We start from the raw sequence: 24,223 nt of genomic DNA on the forward strand, positions 1-24,223 counted from the left end.
TCCTTTGGAGAATTTGTTATTTTATAACATGGAAAGCTTCTCCATGGGTCTCACCCCCTATGGTCACAGAAATGATAGCAACATATTTTTTTCTTTCCCCTTAAAAGATTTGAAATAATTTTCCTAATTTGGCTTACTGTATTATTCTCTCATGACTGTAAATATAGTAAAAACACTGGAAATTTATAGAAAAATTTTGTTCTCTTTCTTTAGGTGTACTCTTGAGCAGTTTCTACTCCTGGGCATGGGAAGAAAAGTGTCTCTCTACCTCGCCCCTCACTTTTTCCATAAAGGCTATCACTTCATGGTATCTTTTGTCTGATATGTCTTTTTCCATTGCCTCACCTTTTTTCCTCTGTATCCCATGAACTTTATTTTTTCTTTTAATATTTTTAATTAAGTTTAATGTTTTGAATAGATCCACGTGGTTCAAAAACCAAAAGGTATAAACAGTGATACAGGGATAAGTCTCCCTCAATTCCTGGTCTGACATCTTGTCGGTTTCCAGACTTGCCCTTCATAGGTATACACTGTTCTTAGTGTCTTATGTATCCTTCCAGAGTTTCTTCATGCATACTCAAGCAAATAGGAATATAGATCCCCACCCCCTCCCCCATTTTACACAAAAGATAGCATATTATAGGTATTCTTCTAAACTTTTTGTAAACTTAATTTTTCTTAGAGATTTTTCCATACAATTCATAATGATTTCCACATGCTTTTTTATAGTTACTTTGTATGGTAATTTATTTAACTAGTTCTCTGTTGATAGATATTCTGTGTTTTACTCTTATAAACTGTATGTGATGTAATTTACTCTTTCAAACAATGATATGAATAATCTTGTGCATATTTTATATTATACATCTCTAAGTGCATCTGTAGGATAAATACCCCTAATAAGGATTGCTAGGTTAAAAATTATTTGCATTTGTAATTTTGATAGATATTGCCAAACTGCCCTCTATAAGAGTCATAAAAATTTTTCTTCCATCATCATTATATGAGAGTGACTATTAGATTAGAGCCTAATCAACAGTTTATGTTAAAACTTTTGGATTTTTGCCATTTGGAAAGGTGAAAAGTGATAGCTCAGGTCAGTTTTTAATTCCATTTCTTTAATAATGAGAGAACTTGAACTTCTTTTTATATGCTTAGGAGCCATCTGTGTTTCTCTATGAACTATCCTTCTCTCATTTTTTCTTATAGACTTTAAAAGCTGTTTGTATGTTAGAAAGATGAGCCTGTTCCTATTGTATGAAGTTTTGTCTTTTTTATGTTGATAAAGTTCTTCCTGCTGAAGATATTTTTTTAATGAGGTTGAATTTATTCTAGATTTTGAGTCATGGTTATAAAGGCTGTTCCTATTTTAGTTGTAAAGGATTTCTCTCATGTTTTCTTCTAGAACTTTTATGATTATATTTTATTTACATTGAACTCTCTGATCTCTTTACAATTTATCCTGGAATAAACTGTGAGACACTAATTCAATTACATTTTATTTTTCTATTCAATAACCCTCTTATTGAATTGTACATCTTTTCCCCACTGATTTGTGATACCACTTTTATCTTATTTTAAATTCCTGCATTTAGAGCTACTAACGGATTTTCCCCTCTAACCTATTGACTTATTATGCTCCACTATTTCATTGTTTAATTGTTTTGGCTTTATAATGGGTTAGTATCATGACCTCTGTGTTAACCTAATAATAATAATGACAGCATCCTCTTACATATATATAGCATGGTATCATTTACAAAGCATTTTTGCTTATATTACTTCATTTGTTTTGATTCTTATAACATCACACAGGGCAGCCGAGACAGGTGCTTCTGTCCTTATTTTATACGTGAAGAAACTGAAGCCCAGAGGAGATGAACGGTTTTCCCAGGGTCACAGGCAAAGCTAGTAGGTGGAAGAGTGATGGCTTTTCTCTTAGTGTTACCTCTGCCAATTCATAGTACACCTCTCAGAATATTTCACATATTCCCTAAGATTTCTCTACACCAGAGAGGTTGTTCATTCCCATAGATTAACTCTGTGCTATAGAGTTCTAAGTCTTGCAGATCATCAGCTTTATCTAAACTTCTTTGGATTGAAAAAGGGACAAAATCATGAAAATCGTAGAATGTTAGAGCGGGAGGAGACCTGAGAGATCATAAACTATCCTGGTCATTTTATAAAAAGAGGAAACTGAAGCTCAGAGAAGCTGTGAAATCTGTGCCCAAGGTCATACAGTTTCTAAGAAGTCAGGGTCAAGTCAGAACTCAGAGATAGTCGTTTTCACTTGGTATAATAATGAAGAGAAGGACAAAATTATTGTATGTACTTTACTGAAACTAATCATCTCCATGTTTTTAAGCACCTCCAGGACCAGAAATAATAGGTGTGAATTCATTCATTCATTCAACAAATAATCATGTACCACCTGCCAAGCACTGTGCTTGTCATTGGGTTGATAATGGTGAACTAAAAGTAGGCACAGTCCTTGCCTTCATGGAGAATATAGTCTAGTAAGAGGAACAGATATCAAGCAAATAATAAATGGATAAAGGTGTAATTACAAACTGGGAAAAGACTATAAGGGAAACTTACATGGTGCTCTGAAAGAATATAACAGGAAGACTTAATTATTTAGACTGTAGAGTCTGGAGAACACCCTGCTGTTCCCCCCACCCCCAAAACTGCCTTGCCACGTTGTCCTGAGGCATCTCTGTGGAGACCTAAGATTCCATGGATCAGTTTGAAAACCACTGAGCTAATCTTATTCCCTCATTTCTTCAGAGGAGAGAACTGTGGCTGAAAGAGGAGACATGACTTACCGAGGGATGTCACTTAGCTAGTTTGAGTAGAACCAGGACTAGAACAGCAGCCTCCTGACTTTTTGGTTAGTACCCCGCTTACTGTATAATGAATGACCTCTTAGTGCAGACTCGTGCTCTGCTACCAGAATTTGCAATGACACCATCCTTCATGGATCATGGGCTCCCAGGAGACTGTGTTACTTTGACTTAAGTTATACCATGCCATAATCAGCACACTGTAGAGAATAGGCAAATCAAGATTTGACAAACACTTGCCAATGAAGCTAGGTAGTTTTTATTTTATTTATTTATTTTTTGGCTGTGTCACACGGCTTGTGGGATTTTAGTTCCCCGACCAGGGATTGAACCCAGGCCCTCAGCAGTGAGAGTGCAGAGTCCTAACCACTGGACTGCCAGGCAGTTCCTGGCTAGGTGGTTTTTAGAATGTAGTTTATCTCATTTTCCTTGAGTGGGATATCAGTTATTGTACTTAAGGGTGGGATGAATATCCCTAAACCAAATGCACATTTGTAGAATATCTTAAACCCTTCCTTTGTCAATGGACAACTCTTTTTTGGCAATCAACAGTTTGACCTAAGTTCTCCTGACCAATTGTTTCACTCCATCAGTGTAGTCCTTAGCACAGACTTAATCAGAAGTAGAAATGGTTGATCAGAATAGAAGAGGTTTAACTCCATTTATTCAGATTTGGTTCCTGTGTGTGCCCTGTGCTCATCATTCATGGATGTGCTTCCATTTACCACCTGGGACAGGGGGATTAGGCAGGGGTGATGGATTCTCAACTTATTTAGATGCTCTTTCTTGTAAATGAGAGCTCCTTCACTCATTATGCCTCCCCTCCTTTTCTTAATTTTATTTTTCTTTTCTTTGGGGATGGGGTAGAGTGGTAGAATAGGAGAGTTTTAATATTATTTCCCACATCCATATTTAGCTATTTACAACTGTGTGACTCAGAAGTGATAGAAAAATCAGGACTGATTTTAAAATGGAGGAAAAATTACCCTTTTTATAAGGGGTTGAAGAATGATTACTGTATTAGATTTTAATTTTGAAAAATCAAAATTTCTTTTGTAGATGTGTTTTTGTTTGCTAACTTTCATGGCTGCTTTTGAACATAACTTGATGTTTTGAGAATTTTTATACATATGCAAACCCTTCTCTTAAATACATGCAATAATTATAGTGCTTAATTTTAAAAAAAAATGGAGGAAAAATTAGTAGAACTCTCCTTTTAAGAAATATTCCAAAGTGCAGGAAAGACTCTAAATACAGAGATGTTCATGACAGCAGCATTTATAATAGTGAAATAGTTAGAAGCAACTTGAATAGCCAACACTCAAGAAAATATAGATATATTCCATATAATGGTAAATATGGATGAAAACAGTGCTTCAGAGCAGAAGTTGTAACATGGGGATGTGAAGAGGAGAAGGCAGTACAGTATAGTCATTAAGAGTAGAGGCTCTGGGCTCGATGACTGAGGTTCAGTTGAACTCTGGCGTGGCCATAGGACCTTCAGCAAGTTCCTCTCTTTGCCTTAGGTTCCCCATTCATGAGGAGAGGATGATAATTATACTATTCCGTAGGGCTGTATGAGGTTTAGAAGAAGCAATGCTTGTAAAGCCTTGACCCAATGCTTGGTACCTGGCTTGACAAATGTTCACCGTTATTATTAAATATATTATATCAGTTTTAATGGATATGTCAAGAAATACTGGACATTCCTTCAAAGAGTAGATTTCTTTGGGATGTAGGATTAAGGGTGAGTGATTTGTTTCTTCGTTTAAAATTTCTGTTCTTTGCAATGTTCTGTAATTATTCTGCTCGCTTTTCCTTTTGTCCTTCCACCCTCTTTTCACCCCAGAAGTTTTTTTTTACCTTCACTGTGCTGCTCTGTGTTCCTCTGGGGGCTGACCTTTGTGCATACATTCCCCAGGGCCTTTTGCCCCGCAACTTCTAGTTGGGCTCATCCAGTGCCTCAATCTGGTGGTAGGTGTGTCCTTTCTCACAGCAACTCCTGACCGGTGTCCCCACTCCAGCTTTTCCCCTTACCCCTTCAGGAGTAGGGGTGATAACAGCTTCCCAATGTTGCTGGTCCTGCACGCTTTGCTATCTCTTGTTCATTTATGAGCCCTGATCAATCCTCTGTAAATAATCCCTTTCTTCAAAATTCAAGCTGAGTGTGTTTTCTGCTGGGACCCTGGATGGTACAAGGAGCATACATAATTTTTATAATTGGAAAATTTGTACAAAGGACCACCCCCGCCTCCCACCTCCCAAAAGGAAGCACTCTTCACGACGTGGAGAGGCCTCTCAGTTTCCAGACTTCAGGGTGATTATTTTTGTTTCATTTTTGAGCCCTCACATGAAATTAGGCTTTAGGCTAGAACACCTATTTCTTAGAAAAACACACTTTCTCCTGGAGAGAAATTCTAGAAAGCAGTCGCGGGCTATTGACAAACTATAATGCTGTAAAGGGTTCTGGCCAAAAAGGAATCAAGAGAAAATCTCCATGGGGAGAAGGTGGCTCGGAAAGTGGCTCATCATCTGTGGTGCCAACTGTGTGCCCAGTTGGGCAGTCACGGACAGAGCTGTGCCTTGAGTGGAGACCTGCCTCTGTGGCCACTGGAAACTCACCAGCCCCTGTGGCGTCTGGGCTCAGCAACTGCCAGGCTCCTAGGGGGTAAGTGATACAGTTTGTTCAGTCCGGGGGTGGGTATGGTGGTATGAGGCAGCGGTGGGGCTGGCTGACGGGGAAAGCGGGGCTCGGCACGTTACAGCGCACTGCTCCGCTGTTACATCTCTAGTGACAGGCTGACTTTTCCTCAGGAGGAAGTGTGGGGAGGAAGCTCACAGTTGCAGGGCAATAAAGAGCTGCCCGGTGAGCCTCTCTCTCCGCCAAGAGGCTTCGTGGCTCCAAAGTTCCAGAGGGGTGTGCGATGGGGAGGAGGAAGAAATAAGCTCTGTACTCAATAGTGACGTGATCACCTTTGCAGAAAGTTCCCAGTGGCAAGTGTGTTGAAGACAGCGAGCTTAGGGGAGCCAGCATAGTACAGAAGAGTGAAACTGAAGGCAAGGGGAGGGGCTCTGAGAAGAGAACTCTAAACTACTTATAAAGGACAGGGGTGAAGGGGGAGGCTCAATAAAAGAGGGTGTTGGACAAAGCCAGTTAAAAACTCCAGCCTCAACACTTTGGTCAGTGGCAGGCCCTATTTTCCTTACACTGCGAACTGAATTCTTAGGTGAGTGAGCTTAATTTTCTACACTAACCTCTAAGCCCCATTATCAAGGGGACTGTGTTTATTGTGTTCATTGTGACAGTGAATTAATTGACTACCCCCCATAAAAATGTTGAGCCCTGTGCCAAGTTCTAGGAACACAGAGATAAACAAAAGTCCCTGTTCACATGAGGCTTACCGTCTGAAGGGAGGGATAGGTATCAAAAAACATGACCACACATTAACAGCCTAGCTGCATGTTAGAGCCATCTCATGGCTCTTGAAAAATATCTATGCTTGGGTTCCTACCCCGCAAAGACTCAGATTTGATTGGTCTTGGAATCGACCCTGGTATGGATCCTAAATGACTCTATTGTTCAGCTTAGTCTGAGAATTCCTGTTCTAAATACTCTCAGGGTTTCATGAAACATTATTCCCATGAAACATCCAATGATGCTCAAGTTGAATTTGGGAAATAATTTATTATATGTATTAGATATTAAAGAGTCCAATAAGTTATATAGTAAAGAAACCTATTTAAACTTAAAAATGTATCACAGAAGTAAAGATGTTTGCAAACCGAGACCACTACTTTGGAGGAAAGGTGAAAGACGTGATAGAACTTATAATAGGCCTGATTTATATTAAATACTTGAAAATGCTTCCCTGAAGAAATTACTTATAATAGAGCCATGAACAATCAGTGGGCAATGGGAGAGCAATGTTCTAGGCAGAGGGATCCTTGTTTTTTTAACTGAAGTATAGTTGATTTACAATGTTTTGTTAGTTTCTGGTGTACAGCAAAGTGACTCAGTTATATATTTATATATATATGTATATATATTCTTTTTCATATTCTTTTCCATTATGGTTTATCCCAGGAGATTGGATAGAGTTCCCTGTGCTGTACGGTAGGACCTTGTTACATTTAGACCTATTCTAAACATAATAGTTTGCATCTACCGACCCCAAACTCCCAGTCCATCCCTCCCCCACCCCCCTCCCCCTTGGCAACCGCAAGTCTGATGTCTGTGAGTCTGTTTCTGCTTCATAAATAAGTTCATTGTGTCATATTTTAGATTCCACATGTAAGTGATATCATATGGTATTTGTCTTTCTCTTTCTTAGTTCACTTCGTATGATAATTTCTAGGACCATCCATATTGCTGCAAATGGCATTATTTTGTTCTTTTTTATGGTTGAGTACTATTCCATTGTATGTATATACGTGTGTGTGTGTATGTATATGTGTGTGTGTGTGTGTGTGTGTATATATATATATATTACATCTTCTTTATCCATTCATCTGTCGATGGGTCGATGGACATTTAGGTTGCTTCCATGTCTTGGTTATTGTAAATAGTGCTGCTGTGAACATTGGGGTGCATGTATACTTTCGAATTAGTTTTCTCCAGATATTTGCCCAGGAGTGGTATGGCTGGATCATATGGCAACTCGATGTTTAGTTTTTTAAGGAACCTCCATACTGTTTTCCATAGTGGCTGCACCAATTTACATTCCCACCAACAGTGTAGGAGGGTTCCCTTTTCTGCACACCCTCTCCAGCATTTGTTTTTTGTACACTTTTTTTTTTTAAGCAAAAAAGAAATTTATTGGAAGGATTTCTGGGACCTCACAAAATTGACAAGAAAGCTGAAGCACCAGACATGAAAAATGTGCAAGAGTGAAGAGGTCAGGCAGCTGAAAGCACAGCCGAGGTCAGGCCCCAGGAGCAGTACGAATGGGGAACCACTTGGCTCTGCTGCTACCACCATAAAAATCTCCAACTGTTTCAGGTTCTTTGTGTCACCAGGTCAAGCTTCAAGTCCTAGGTGGGGGCATCCAGTTGACTAAACTTAAAACATTCCCACAGCCAGGGAGAAGGGAAGAGAAGACATCCTCTTTTTGGTTTTTTTTTTTTTTTAAATGGGAAGTGGAGTCCTGCCATTCACTTAATTTGTGACTTATTTCAAGTAGCAGAAGTGTTCATATGCCAGATAATCCTCCTCCATTTTGGAACAGTAGACCAATTTCCACTTGGTAGTCAGGATCAATTATGCCAGCTAACACCATAATTCCCTCCTTTGCCTGTTGTTCCAGAGGCATGAGGAATCTGACGTTCTTGAGTGGCAGCATTAACTTCCAGTTCAGTGGAATCATGGTTATATTACCTGGTGGAAACATTCTTCCTTCTAGAATTAAAACCACTACAAAAACTCCTCAAATCACAAAGGAAGCCAGCAGCATAGAAAGCAAAGAGGAAATGATCTGCTAATATTGGAGAGTCTCCTGCAGAGGTGGAGGGCAGCTGTGGCTCATTGTATGGACAGAGACACAGGCAGTGGCAGCCCTGGGAAGTTCTCATTGGTGTGAGCCCTCTCAGAGGCCGCCATTTTCTTAAGACCTGGCCCCACCCCTATTTGTACATCTCACACCAGTCAGAATGGCCATCATTAAAAAGTGTGCAAATAGGGGTGGGGCCAGGTCTTAAGAAAATGGCGGCCTCTGAGAGGGCTCACACCAATGAGATTTGCATTTCTGTAATAACTAGTGATGTTGAACATCTTTTCATATGCCTGTTGGCCATCTGTATGTCTTCTTTGGATAAATGTCTATTTAGGTCTTCTGCCCATTTTTTGATTGGGTAGGTTTTTTTTGTATGTTATTGAGTTTTATGAGCTGTTTGTATATTATGGATATTAATCCCTTGTTGGTTGCATCGTTTGTAAATATTTTATCCTAGTCCATAGGTTATCTGTTCTTTTTTTTTTGAATTTTATTTTATTTTTATACAGCAGGTTCATATTAGCTATCTATTTAATACATATTAGTGTATATATGTCAATCCCAATTTCCCAATTCATCACAACCCCACCTCCCCTGCTTTCCCCCCTTGGTGTCCATACGTTTGTCCTCTATATCTATGTCTCTATTTCTGCCTTGCAAACTGGTTCCTCTGTACCATTTTTCTAGATTCCACATATATGCGTTAATATTGGTTTTTCTCTTTATGATTTACTTCACTCTGTGTGACAGTCCCTAGGTCCATCCACGTCTCTACAAATAACTCAGTTTCGTTCCTTTTTATGGCTGAGTAATATTCCATTGCATATATGTACCACATCTTCTTTATCCATTTGTCTATTGATGGGCATTTAGGTTGCTTCCATGACCGGGCTGTTGTAAATAGTGCTGCAGTGAACATTGGGGTGCATGTGTCTTTTTGAATTCTGGTTTTCTCTGGGTATATATATGCCCAGTAGTGGGATTGCTGTGTCATATGGTATTTCTATTTTTAGTTTTTTTAAGGAACCTCCATACTGTTCTCCATAGTGGCTGTATCAATTTACATTCCCACCAGCAGTGCAAGAGGGTTCCCTTTACTCCACACCCTCTCCAGCATTTGTTGTTTGTAGATTTTCTGATGTTGCCCATTCTAATAGGTGTGATATGATACTTCATTGTAGTTTTGATTTGCATTTCTCTAATAATTAGTGATGTTGAGCAGCTTTTCATGTGCCTCTTGGCCATCTGTATGTCTTCTTTGGAGAAATGTCTATTTAGGTCTTCTGCCCATTTTTTATTGGTTATTTTTTTTAATATTGAGCTGCATGAGCTCAATATATATATTTATATATGTAAATATATAAATATTTATATATTTTGTAGATTAATCCTTTGTCCATTGATTCATTTGCAAATATTTTCTTCCATTCTGTGGGTTGTCTTTTCATCTAGTTTATAGTTTCCTTTGCTGTGAACTTTCATTAGGTCCCATTTGTTTATTTTTGTTTTTATTTCCATTACTCTAGAATGTGGGTCAAAAAAGATCTTGCTCTGATTTATGTCAAAAGTGTTCTTCCTATGTTTTCCTCTAAGAGTTTTACAATGTCTGGTCTTAAAATTTAGGTCTTTAATCCATTTTGAGTTTATTTTTGTGTATGGTGTTAGGGAGTTTTCTAATTTCATTCTTTTGCATGTAGCTGCCCAGTTTTCCAGCACCACTTATTGAAGAGACTGTCTTTTCTCCATTGTATATCTCTGCCTCCTTTGTCATAGATTAGTTGACCATAGGTGCATGGGTTTATCTCTGGGCTTTCTATCCTGTTCCATTGATCTATATTTCTGTTTTTGTGCCAGTACCATATTGTCTTGATTACTGTAGCTTTGTAGTATAGTCTGAAGTCAGGGGGTCTGATTCCTCCAGCTCAGTTTTTTTTCCCCTCAAGATTGCTTTGGCTATTCGGAGTCTTTTGTGTCTCCATACAAATTATAAGAGTTTTTTGTTCTAGTTCTGTAAAAAATGCCATTAGCAATTTGATAGGGATTGCATTGAATCTGTAGATTGCTTTGGGTAGTTTACTCATTTTCACAGTATTGATTCTTCCAATCCAAGAACATGGTATATCTCTCCATCTGTTTGTGTCATCTTTGATTTCTTTCGTCAGCGTCTTATAGTTTTCTGAGTACAGGTATTTTACCTCCTTAGGTAGGTTTATTCCTAGGTATTTTATTCTTTTTGTTGCAGTGGTGAATGGGATTGTTTCCTTAATTTCTCTTTCTGACCTTTTGTTGTTAGTGTATAGGAATGCAAGAGATCTCTGTGCATCAATTCTGTATCCTGCAACTTTACCAAATTCATTGATTAGCTCTAGCAGTTTTCTGGTGACATCTTTGGGATTATCTACGTATAGTATCATATCATCTGCAAACAGTGACAGTTTTATTTCTTCTTTTCCAATTTGTATTCCTTTTATTTCTTTTTCTTCTCTGATTGCTGTGGCTAGGACTTCCAAAACTATGTTGAATCATAGTGGCAAGAGTGGACATCCTTGTCTTGTTCCTGATCTTAGGGAAAATGCTTTCAGATTTTCACCATTGAGAATGATGTTTGCTGTGGGTTTGTCATATGTGGCGTTTATTATGTTGAGGTAGGTTCTCTCTATGCCCACTTTCTGGAGAGTTTTAATCATAAATGGGCGTTGAATTTTGTCAAAAGCCTTTTCTGCATCTGTTGAGATGATCATATGGTTTTTATTCTTCAGTTTGTTAATATGGTGTATTACATTGATTGATTTGCATATATTGAAGAATCCTTGCATCCTTGTATAAATCCCACTTGATCATGGTGTATGACCCTTTTAATGTGTTGTTGGATTCTGTTTGCTAGTATTTTGTTGAAGATTTTTGCATATATGTTCATCAGTGATTTTGATCTGTAATTTTCCTTTTTTTGTAATATCTTTGTCTGGTTTTGGTATCAGGGTGATGATAGCCTTGAAGAATGAGGTTGGGAGTGTTCCTTCCTCTGCAATTCTTTGGAAGAGTTTGAGAAGGACGGGTGTTAGCTTTTCTCTAAATGTTTGATATAATTCACCTGTGAAGCCATCTGGTCCTGGATTTTGTTTGTTGGAAGATTTTTAATCACAGTTTCAATTTCATTACTTGTGATTGGTCTGTTCATATTTTCTATTCCTAGTTCAGTCTTGGAAGGTTATACCTTTCTAAGAATTTGTCCTTTTCTCCAGGTTGTCCATTTTATTGGCATAGAGTTGCTTGTAGTAGTCTCTTAGGATGCTTTGTACTTCTGTGGTGTCCATTTGTAACTTTTCCTTTTTCATTTCTAATTTTATTGATTTGAGTTCTCTCCCTCTTTTTCTTGATGAGTCTGGCCAAAGGTTAATCAATTTTATTTATCTTCTTAGAGAACCAGCTTTTAGTTTTATTGATCTATGCTATTGTTTTCTTTGTTTCTATTTCATTTATTTCTGCTCTGATCTTGATGATTTCTTTCCTTCTACTAACTTTGGGTTTTGTTTGTTCTTCTTTCTCTAGTTCCTTTAGGCGTACGGTTAGATTGTTTATTTGAGATTTTTCTTGTTTCTTGAGATAGGATTGTATTGCTGTAAACTTCCCTCTTAGAACTGCTTTTGCTTCATCCCATACATTTTGGATCGTCGTGTTTTCATTGTCATTTGTCTCTAGGTATTTTTTGTTTTCCTCTTTGATTTCTTCATTGATTTCTTGGTTATTTTGTAAAGTATTGTTTAGACTCCCTGTGTTTGTGCTTTTTATGGGTTTTTTCCTCATAATTTGTTTCTAATCTCAAAGCGTTGTGGTCGGAAAAGGTGCTTGATATGATTTCAGTTTTGTTAAATTTACCGAGGCTTGATTTGTGACCCAAGATGTGATCTATCCTGGAGAACTTTCCATGTGCACTTGAGAAGAAAGTGTAATCTGCTGTTTTTGGATGGAATGTCCTATAAATATCGATTAAATCTATCTGGTCTATTGTGGCATTTAAGGCTTGTGTTTCCTTATTAATTTTCTGTCTGGATGATCTGCACATTTGTGTAAGTGAGGTGTTAAAGTCCCCCACTGTTACTGTGTTACTGTCGATTTCCTATTTTATAGCTGTTAGCTTTTGCCTTATGTATTGTGGTGCTCCTATGTTGGGTGCATATATATTTATAATTGTTATTTTTATCTTCTTCTTGGATTGATCCCTTGATCATTATATACTGTCCTTCCTTGTCTCTTGTAACATACTTTATTTTAAAGTCATTTTATCTGATATGAGTATTGCTACTCCAGCTTTCTTTTGATTTCCATTGGCATGGAATATCTTTTACCATCCCCACTCTTTCAGTCTGTATGTGTCCCTAGGTCTGCAGTGGGTCTCTTGTAGGTTGCATATATATTGGTCTTGTTTTTGTATCCATTCAGCAAGCCTGTGTCTTTTGCTTGGAGCATTTAATCCCTTCACATTTAAGGTAATTATCGATATGTATGTTCCTGTTACCATTTTCTTAATTGTTTTGGGTTTGTTTTTGTAGGTCCTTTTCTTCTCTTGTGTTTCCCACTTAGAGAAGTTCCTTTAGCATTTGTTGTATGGTTTTGGTGGTGCTGAATTCTCTTAGCTTTTGCTTGTCTGTAAAGCTTTTGATTTCTCCATCGAATCTGAATGAGATCCTTGCCGGGTAGAGCAATATTGGTTACAGGTATTTCCCTTTCATCACTTTAAATATATCATGCCACTCCCTTCTGGCGTGTAGAGTTTCTGCTGAGAAGTCAGCTGTTAAACTTATGTGAGTTCTCTTGAATGTTATTTGTCGTTTTCCCCTGTTGCTTTTAATAATTTGTCTTTAATTTTTGTCAGTTTGATTACTAAATGTCTTGGTGTGTTTCCCCTTGGGTTTATCCTTCCTGAGACTCTCTGTGTTTCCTGGACTTGGGTGACTATTTACTGGAAATTTTTGACAAAAATCTTTTCACATATTTTCTCAGGTCCTTCCTCTCTCTCTTCTCCTTCTGGGACCCCTATAATGTGAATGTTGGTGCATTTAATGTTGTCTCAGAGGTCTCTTAGGCTGTCTTCATTTCTTTTCATTCTTTTTTCTTTATTCTGTTCTGTGACAGTAAATTCCACCATTCTGTCTTACAGGTTACTTATCTGTTCTTCTGCCTCAGGTATTCTGCTATTGATTCCTTCTAAGGTATTTTTCATTTCAGTTTTTGTATTGTTCATCTGTTTGTTTGTTCTTTAATTCTTCTAGGTGTTTGGTCTTTAATTCTTCTAGGTCTTTGTTAAACATTTCTTGCATTCTCTCGATCTTGGCCTCGGTTCTTTTTCCAATGTCCTGGATCATCTTCACTATCATTATTCTGATTTCTTTTTCTGGAAGGTTGCCTATCTCCACTTCATTTAGCTTTTTTTCTGGGGCTTTATCTTGTTCCTTCATTTGGAACATAGTCCTCTGCCTCTTCATCTTGTCTGTCTTTCTGTGAATGTGGTTTTCGTTCCACAGGCTGCAGGGTTGTAGTACTTGTTGCTTCTGCTGTCTGCTCTCTGGTGGATGAGGCTTATCTGAGAGGCTTGTGCAAGCTTCCTGATGGGAGGGACTGGTGGTGGGTAGAGCTGACTGTTGCTCTGGTGGGCAGAGCTGAGTAAAACTTTAATCTGCTTGTCTGCTGATGGGTGGGGCTGAGTTCCTTCTCTGTTGGTTGTTTGCCTGAGGTGACCCAGCAGTGGAGCCTACAGGCTCTTTGGTGTGGCTAATGGTGGACTCTGGGTGGGCTTATGCCAAGGAGTACTTCCCAGAACTTCTGCTGCCAGTGTCCTTGTACCTGTAGTGAGCCACAGCCACCCCCACCTCTGCAGGAAACCCTCCCACACTAGCAGGTAGGCCTGGTTCCGTCTCCTACGGGGTCACTGCTCCTTCCCCTGGTACCTGGTACGTGCACTACTTTGTGTATGCCCTCCAAGAGGGGAGTCTCTGTTTCCCCCAGACCTGTCAAAGTCCTGCAGTCAAATCCTGCTAGGCTTCAAAGTCTGATTCTCTGGGAATTCCTTCTCCTGTTGCGAGACCCTCAGGTTGGGAAGCCTGATGTAGGGCTCAGAACCTTCACTCCAGTGGGTGCACTTCTGTGGTATAATTGTTTTCCAGTTTGTGAGTAGCCCACCCAGCGGTTATGGGATTTGATTTTACAGTGATTACGCCCCTCCTACCATCTCATTGCAGTTCTCCTTTGTCTTTGCACATGGGGTATCTTTCTTGGAGAATTCCAGTGTCTTCCTGTCGATGATTGTTCAGCAGTTAGTTGTGATTCTGGTGCTCTCGCAAGAGGGAGTGAGCGCATGTCCTTCTGCTCCACCATCTTGAACCAATCTCCTCTGGCCTCTTCTTCTATGCTGTTAATCTTTATGAGCCTACTGGAGGCTGGAGGAGAGAGTTCATTCCTTGGTTTCTCCAGCTTCTAGAGGCTGCTTGCATTCCTCTGCTTCTGTGTCCCTTCTTGGTGTCCATTCATTTTGTTTTGGGTTTCCTTTGCCATGCAAAAGCTTATAAGTTTGATTAGGTCCCATTTGTTTATTTTTGCTTTTATTTCTATTGCGTTGGGAGACTGACCTAAGAAAACATTGGTACGATTTATGTCAGAGAATGTTCTGCCTGTGTTTTCTCAGAGTTTTATGGTGTCATGTCTTCTTATATTTAAGTCTGTGAGCCATTTTGAGTTTTTTTAGGTGTATGGTGTGTGGGTGTACTCTAACTTCATTGATTTACATGTGGCTGTCCAGCTTTCCCAACACCACTTGCTGAAGAGACTGTGTTTTCTCCATTGTATATTTTTGCCTCCTTTTTCAAAGATTAATTAACTGTAAGTGTGTGGGTTTATTTCTGGGCTTTCTGTTCAGTTCCATTGATCCATATGTCTGTTTTTGTGCCAGTACTATCCTGTTTTGAATACTGTAGCTTTGTAGTATTATCTGAAGTCTGGGAGGGTTATGCCTCCAGCTTTGTTCTTTTTCCTCAGAATTGCTTTGGCAATTCTGGATCTTTTATGGTTCCATATAAATTTTAGGATTATTTGTTCTAGTTCTGTGCAAAATGTCATGGGTGATTTGATAGGGATTGCATTAAATCTGTAGATTGCTTTATCAGTGTTTTATATTTCTCAGCATATAAGTCTTTCACCTTGGTAAGGTTTATTTCTAAGTATTTTTTAATGTGATTTTACTTTGTCTTTCTGTTATTTCATTGTTAATGTAAAGAAATGCAACAGAGTTCTGTATGTTAATCTTGTATCCTGCTACCTTGCTGAATTCGTTTATCAGTTCTAGTAGTTTTTGTGTGGAATCTTTAGGGTTTTCTATATATAATATCATATCATCTTCATATAATGACAGTTTTACCTCTTCTCTTCCAATCTGGAAACCTTTATTTCTTTTTCTTGTCTGCTTGCTGTGGCTAGAACTTCCAATATTATGTTGAATAAAAGTGGTGAGAGTGGGCATCCTTGTTTTGTTCCAGATTTTCATGGGAAAGCTTTCAGCTTTTCACCATTGAGTATTATGTTGGCTGTGGGTTTGTCATGAATAACTTTTATTGTGTTGAGATGTGTTCCCTCTTTACCCACTTTGATAAGAGTTATTATCATGAATGGATGTTGAATTTTTTTTTTTTTTGCAGCCCACGGGCCTCTTACCGTTGCGGAGCACAGGCTCCGGATGTGCAGGCTCAGCGGTGATGGCTCACGGGCCGAGCCGCTCTGCGGCATGTGGGATCTTCCTGGACCGGGGCACGAACCCGTGTCCCCTGCATTGGCAGGCGGACTCTCAACCACTGTGCCACCAGGGAAGCCCGGATGTTAAATTTTATCAAATGCTTTTTCTGCATTTATTGAGATGATCATGTGGTTTTTGTCTTTTCTTTTGTTGGTGTGGTTTATCACATTGATTGATTTGCATATTTGGAACCATCCTTGTAACCCTGGGATGAATCCAACTTGACTGTGGTGTATGATCTTTAATTGTGTTGTTAGATTCAGTTTGCTAATATTTTGTTGAGAATTTTTGCATCTGTGTTCATCAAAGATACTGACTGTAATTTTCTTTTTTGGTATTTCCTTTTTCTGGTTTTGGTATCAGGGTGATAGTGGCTTCATAGAATGACTTTGGGGGTGTTTCCCCCTTTTCAATCTTTTGGAAGACTTGGAGAAGGATCAGTACAAGTTCTTCTTTGTATGTTTGGTGGAATTCCCCAGTGAAGCCATCTGGCCCTAGACTTGTTTGCAGGGAGTTGTTTTTGTTTTTTTAAACAGATTCTGTTTCACTTCTAGTGATTGGTCTGTTCAAATTATCTGTTTCATATTGATTCAGTTTTGGTGGACTGTATGTTTGTAGAAACTTGTCCATTTCTTCTAGATTGTTCAATTAGTAGGCATATAATTGTTCATAGTATTCTCTTACGTTTTTTTGTATTTCTGCAGTATCAGTTGCTATTTATCCTTTTTCATTTCTTTTATTGTTTATTTGGGTTCTCTCTCTTTTCTTGATGAGACTGGCCAGAGGTTTGTTGATTATGTTTACCCTTTCAAAGCACCAGCTCTTAATTTTATTGATTGTTTTTCTATTTCTTTTAATCTCTATTTTATTTATTTCCTCTCTGATCTTTATTATTTCCTTCCTTCTGCTGACTTTAAGTTTTGCTTTTTCTAATTCTTCTAGGTGGTAGTTTGGGTTGTTTGTTTGAGATTTTTCTTGTTTTGTTGAGGAAGGTCTGAATTGCTATGAACTTTCCTCTAAGAACTGCTTTTGCTTCATCCCATAGATTTTGTATGGTTGTGTTTTCATGGTCATTTGTCTCAAGGTATTTTTAATTTTGCCTTTGATTTCATCACTGACTTATTGGTTTTTTAGTAGCATGTTGTTCAGTCTCCATGTAATCTTTGTTTCTCATTTCTCTTTTTGTGGTTGATTTATATTTTCATACTGTTATATCAGAAAAGATGCTTGAAATCATTTCTACCCTCTTAAATTTGTTGAGGGAGTGTTTTGTGTCCTAGTACATGGTCAATACTAGAGAATGTTCCGTGTGCACTTGAAAAGAATGTATATTCTAGTTTTTTGGGGTGTAGTGTTCTGAAAATATCATAAGTCTTAATAGTTCTGTTACATCACTTAGGATATCTGTTGCCTTATTGATTTTCTGTCTGGAAGATCTGTCCATTGATATGAGTGGGGTGTTTAAGTCTCCTACTACTATTGTGTTTGGCAAAGGGATCATCATGTGCAAAGAACATGCAGCGGGGGAAATGGTTTAAGATCAGAAAGAAGGCCAGTGCGGCTGGAATGTAGGAGGTGAAGGGAAAAAAGAAAAAGACAAGATTTCTGCCTTCAAGGAACTCCTCATACCTTAGAGAAAAATATTCCAGAAACTCCTTATTACTCTATGGATCTATGCTTTTCCAAATATAACAGGAAGAAGACATCAGTGTCAGGAATAACCCTTCACTAGCTGATATAAAAACCCAGTTTCATGTTTGTCCTTACCTAGCTTACATAATTTTTTGAAATAGCAGATATGCTTTCATAAGTTGTTGGCTTAGGCTAATGCTAGTATTAGGTCATGTTTACTGAGCATACAGCCTGGCTAAGAAAGAGAACTGACTTGGAGATTGAATCAAGATGCCAAACTGACACATGCCTGCCTACCCTTTTTCTCTCCAAATCTCTTAAAAGATAAACAAGGTATGTAAAAATATATCAGTTATTTAGAAAACAAAAAAGTGAGCCATACATACCCATTTCTCTCCTCCTCATTTCCTCCTTAATTTCTAGCAGCCACTAATCTGTTCTTTACTTTTATAATTTTGTTATTTCAAGGGTGTTATATAAATGGAATAATACACTGTGTAACTTTTGAGGATTGGCTTTTTTACTCAGCATAATTCTCTGGAGATTCATCCAGGATGTTGAGTATATCAATAACTTTGTTCCTCTTTATTGCTGAGTAGTATTCAGTGGCATGAAGGTACCACAGTTTGTTTAACCATTCACCTGTTGAGGGACATCGGAATTGTTACCAGTTTGGGGCTATTACAAATAAAGCTGCTGTAAACATTTGTGTACAGGTTTTTATATGAACACAAAACTTTCACTTTTATAGAATAAATGCCCAGTAGTGCAGCTGGTAAGATGTATGGTATTTTCATGTTTAGTTTTTTAAGAAATTGCCAGACTGTTTTTCAGAGTGCCTGTATCATTTTACATTCCCACCAGCAACGTATGGGTGATCCGATATCTCTGCATTCTGGCCATTTGGTGCTGTCACTATTCTAAATTTTTTGGTACTGTGATATGCATGTAGTAATATTTCTTTGTGGTTTTAATGAGCCTTTCCCTAATGGAAACCTAATGAGTTATTATTATACAGTGGAACATGAGCAGAGAGTATTCTGAGAGGGAAAGTAAAAACTACTCTTGGGAAAATAGGTACCACCCTGAAAGGATCATTTGAAATGAATTTTGAATAAGATAATGGTAAGTAGGGTAAGAAAGAAAAAAATATAATTAGAGATTAGAGGAAAATACATAGGAAAGGAAATGTAATCAAAGTATACTACTTGAGTTTGCAATGTCAAAAAGTTACACTCATTATAGTATAAGCATTGTTGCCTTAACTAAAAATAGAAATATAATTATATTGAGAGAATAAGAAAGTGTAGATGAGTGTGGTATTGTGAGAGAGTTAAATTCTTTTCTGTTATAATTCTAATTGCATACATAAGACCTGCAATTGCTAAATCAAAAAATAGCCATAGAAGCTTATTGATTAAAGTAGACAAGTAACTATGAGAAGTGGAGGAGTTAAAAAGCGGCTGGCTCTGAGGGGAAGAAGGATGGTAATAATGGAGCAAATAAGGGTTGTTTTTTCATTATAAATAAGCCTTTCAGTACAAATTTGCTTTTTAATACTATTCTTATAAGGATATATCACTTTGGACAAAAAAAAATTAAAAGTGTATAGAAAGAGACTCTCAGAGTAAATAAATTTAACTCTATACTTTTTACAAGAGACAAATGTATTTCAAATGTCATGGAAAGGATGAAAATGAAAAGATAGAAAAGACAGGAGGCAAATGGAAGCATAGAAAGCAATGTTAATTACAAACAGAAACTGAGTCAAACAGCATTAAGCAAGACAAATAAAGCAGCTTCTCAGAGATCAAAGATTAAAGGGACAAGTACTTTAGAAAAAAAACAGGGATTTAAATAACACACACACACATTCCGGCTTTATACCCAATGGGGTTTACACATTCTTTTCAAACACCAAGTATGGTACATATCCACGATTCATTGGTTAGCCACAGGTAAGAATTTTAAAAAATCTCAACAGGGTACAGTCCACATTTTAAATTTTTCTTATTGTAATAGACTACAATTAGAAATTAACAATAAAACTATGGCAAAAGATATGGCCAGTTAGAAGTTTAAGATAACTCATCTAAAAACTTTGGTTAAAGTGGAAATGAAACAAATTGTAAATTATTTATAAATAAGTGATCATTATAGCAATGCATTTTAAACTTTTTGCGTATGGACAAAACAGTAATCAGGGAAAAATTATAGCCTTAAAATCCATGAATTAGAAACAAAAATAAAGAAGTAAATTAAGTTTTCAAAAAAAAAAACTAGGAAAGAAGTAATAAAGTAAATCCACGGAAAGCAATAGGAATTGGCAAAGCTAAAGCCAAACATTAATAAAATAGAAAATAAGCAAGAAACACATTTTATGAATCAGAAAAGTTAATTCTTCAAACAAACCAATAAAATAGACAAATGATCAACAATTCTAAAAAAAAGGGCACAAATACATGACTTTTGAGGATCTAAAGGGTCTCTAACCACAGGGGAGATTTAAAAATTGTGTTCAACAGTATATCAATAATCATAATCCAAATGAAACGTCTGTAATTTGGTGAAAGATATCTACCAGAAGATTACAGTAGACATCATACTTAATAGTAAAATATTAGATGCATGTTGACAAAAGCAGGTAAGAGAGAAGAACACCTACTATCCCAGTTACTATACACAATATAATGGGAACTAGAATTCACATTGATTCTGGTTAATGAAGTGAGATCTGAAAAAGAATGCAAAGTATTAGAAAGGAAGGGACAAAATGATCCTTTCTTGAAGATGAAATGACAAAAAGTATTCATGAGGTGCAGGACAATCTACTGGGGAAGAAAAGGCTGTTACTAAGAGAGTTCAGTAAAGCAGTCAACTAAAGATTGTTTTAAAATTACAATAGCTCTTCTACTGTCCCACAATAGCCCATTAGAGAATATCTTGAAAAGAGAGCTCATTTATAATAGCCACAAAAACTGTAAAATATATCCAGCATGAAACTTTACAGGAAAGAAGACCAATAAATAAATAAAATTATTAAACTTTCCTGAATATATAAAATTCAACTTTATTAGGAAGATATGTCATGGATGGGAAGTCTTTCCAAATTAATTTAGGCGTATGATGGTATCTCAATAAGATTTAAAAAATTAAAGTTGACAAGCCAATTCTAAAATTCATTTTGAAGGGAACATATTACCACAGGGAGGGACTTGCTATACCAGATGTTAAAATATACTATGAAGTTATTATATGGCATTAGCATGAGTATAGGCAGATCAGTGAGACAGAGTATATGAATACATAAACATTTCCACTTCCAGTTTACAATCCCAGAAAAAAATATTCTCACAGGTAAGAGACACATACTAGGATTGCAACATTATGTAACAGGAAAAAAATTGAAACCACCTATGTTCATCCGTGGGAGAATGATTAAATACATTATGGCATCTCTGTCTATGGAATAGCAATACTATACAGCTATTTAAAAGAATGAAGATCCAAACACACTGACATATATATATTGTTGAACTGAAAAAAATCTAGCTGTGTAACTAGACAAATAGTATGATATTTATATTAGAGCACACAAACAAAACTATACATCTGTGTGTATATACATATATGTGTACGTGCATCAAGAAAGGATTTGTAAGGGTATACATTAAACTCGTAATAGAGATTAACTTGGTGATAGGGATGTGACCTTGGGGGAAGGGTAAATCTTGACTTTTTATTTTTCATTGGAGTATAGTTGATTTACAGTGTTGCATTGGTTTCAGGTGTACAGCAAACTGATTCAGTTATACATATACATATATCTATTCTTTTTCAGATTCTTTTCCCATTTAGGTTATTACAGAATATTGAGTAGAGTTCCCTCTGCTCTGCAGTAGGTCCTTGTTTGATTATCTGTTTTATAAATAGTAGTGTGTATATGTTAGTCCCAAACTCCTAATTTATCCCTCCCCACCACTTTTCCCTACAAAGGATTTAATAATTTGCTATTAAAGCCTTTGTAGGGAAGAATTAGGGTGGCAGTTTCTAATTTGTGAGGGAACAAGATGAGAAGAGAGGTGGGGAAGGGCATCATCCAAACCAGGGTGCTGCCCACATGCACTGGAACAACTACAGCAGCATCACGTCATTGGCAGACTCCAAAGTGTGACCACTTCAAGGCCTGCTTTTGAAAAAAAGCTAGAAAATAATTCATCCAGTAGATGGAAAATAGATGCTGCACTGCACCTGTTAAAGGATACCTTCCTATCCACCCCTAACCCTGCAAAGAGCAGTAAAATCACTTTTGAAAATGTTTTCTGCTTTGGGACTACTGGGAAATGACATATCCTCTGCAAATGAGAGCTCCAGGTAGGTCACCCAAGGCAGCGAGGAGAAAATGTGGAATGAAGTTCTGGCAATTGTCCAAAGCATCAGTGTCTCTGAAATAAGTCTAGTTTTGCTCTGTAAGCCATGAAACCTGGTGAGATGGGACCAAAAGATGCAAGCGTTCTTTGAGTCCAAGGAGGAGACACCTAGAAACAGACTGTAGCTCTCTTAGCTTCATTTCTCTGTTTTCAGGGAAGATGCAGGCAGAAAAGTTCAGGGGGTCTCACTCAAAACTGTTTTCTGGGTTTTAAGCTGAAATTTACACCTTTAATCTCCAAATTGTGATGGCAGCTGGCCTGGTACATTGCCCTCAGGGCCTGAAGAAGGTGTATAAAGAGATGCTCTTTAAAATATTTCTGGATATCAACAAACGTTTTTTGAAAAAAGAAAACCCAAACCAAACCAAACCAAAACCCGACATGTTGATGAGTTGAGTGTAAATAAGAAGAAACAGAAGGATTCAGATTTTCTTTCAAAAACTGGCTTAACATGAAGGGGGAGAACATCCAGGTGTCAAAATAGGCTTGAGGTTTTGCTGAACCCAGAAGTTCTGGAGAACAGTATGAGATGTTTTTGCCAAACCCTAAATACTGCAGGGTTAAACCTTCCCTCTAACCCGTTAGATAATTGCCATTTCATTCTGTGGATTTCTTAATTGTTTCGTCTCTTTTAATGCAAACAAAATAGCCTTGTCTCAATGTAATTTTGCTAATATTTTCATAATTAAATAATTACTTCGACCCTGAATTAAAAACTGTCCTGCTGTCTCTAGGTACAGTAGTCTGGCAGCTGTTTTAAATTTAAATAGCCCTTGAGAGCAGTCAGGTTAAGGACTCAATTTATAACCTTATAAATTAACAGAGGGAAACCTACTCCATAATGCAACAGACAATTCTATTTATAATGCTTAATTAAGCCCCTCCAGTCACTAACAAAACCCATTTGTGACCTTTCATTTCAACCTCCCCCAAATGCAAGTCTCCTGAGATGATATGTGTTAATATGTGAATGTTGATAGAATTTGCTGGCATTATGGTCAGGTATTATATACCTGATGGTCTGGATAAATTAGCTCCTGATAGTTCACTAATCAAATGTAAGAAAATGTCAAGTTGGGCAGCATTGATGAAACCCTTTAGCAAAGCCCTGGAGAGAGGTAGAAAGAAAGGAAAATGCCCATGTCTAATATTGCCTGCAAGCCCTTGCTCTGAATTTCAGAAAGTCTTGGCAACCAAGAGAAAGTATCAGAATTGTATTGAAGGATAGCTGTGGGCAGCCATTCTTGGTGGCTTCATTTATTTGCTATAAATGAAGGCAGCTTCAGCCTGCCTTCTCTTAGCTTAATACAGAAAACCCGAAGTGATAACCAATTCAATGCTGTTTTACCTAAGATATTAACAGAGTGGAGTTATCTGGAAAATTCCAAGTAACTCAGAAAGCTACAGGGTATGGGTAGACTAATGTTTGTAGACATAGGAGTGTCTCCTGGGAACAGGCCCTGGAAGGAGAAAGGAAGCATATATACTACTTGGACACTTTTGTGGCCCAAGGGAGTAGTAGGGACATGAAGACAGGAATTCTTGGAATATGGCCTGGCATCTTGGAATATGTGTGGAGAGTCTTATCAGGTTTTAGGACCGTTCAGGGTATTTCCATATGTAGAGTCAGCATAATGTGATACTTATGGCTCTGCTGCAAGTCTTTAGGCAATCCTTAATTTCATTGCTTCAGTTTTCTCATCTGCAAAATGGGAACCATACAGTACCTACCTTATAGGGTTGTTGTGAAGAATAAATAGAGTTAATACATACATAGGCTTTAAACAGTGCCTGGTGCATAGTAGGCACTATGTAAGCCTTGGCTGTTATCATCATAGCATCTCCATAAAATCTTTTTCCTGTGGGCTCTCTCCTTTCCCAGTGCTGCTATAGCAGTCAGGTCAGGCTGTTGTGACCTCTCTCCTGAATAGCTTCCTAATTCATTTCCTTATTCTAAATCCATATGTCTTCCAATACATCATACACAGTGTTTGCACTTAAATCTTTGAAAAGTCTACTTCTGATCTTGTCCCTATCTTATTCAGTGGT

The 24,223-nt window shown here is 37.6% G+C and overlaps 1 protein-coding gene across 1 annotated transcript in view; it reads right to left on the reverse strand.

Annotated features, from left to right (window-relative positions):
• ANKFN1 (ankyrin repeat and fibronectin type III domain containing 1) overlaps positions 1 to 24,223 on the reverse strand; it is a gene marked incomplete at its 3' end in the record, with an annotated part of 422,952 nt that overhangs the window by 95,436 nt on the left and 303,293 nt on the right. The gene's annotated exons all lie outside the window — the stretch shown is intronic.

Source organism: Grampus griseus (genome assembly GCF_964374135.1).
Source record: "Grampus griseus genome assembly, chromosome: 20".
Taxonomy (NCBI): domain Eukaryota; kingdom Metazoa; phylum Chordata; class Mammalia; order Artiodactyla; family Delphinidae; genus Grampus; species Grampus griseus.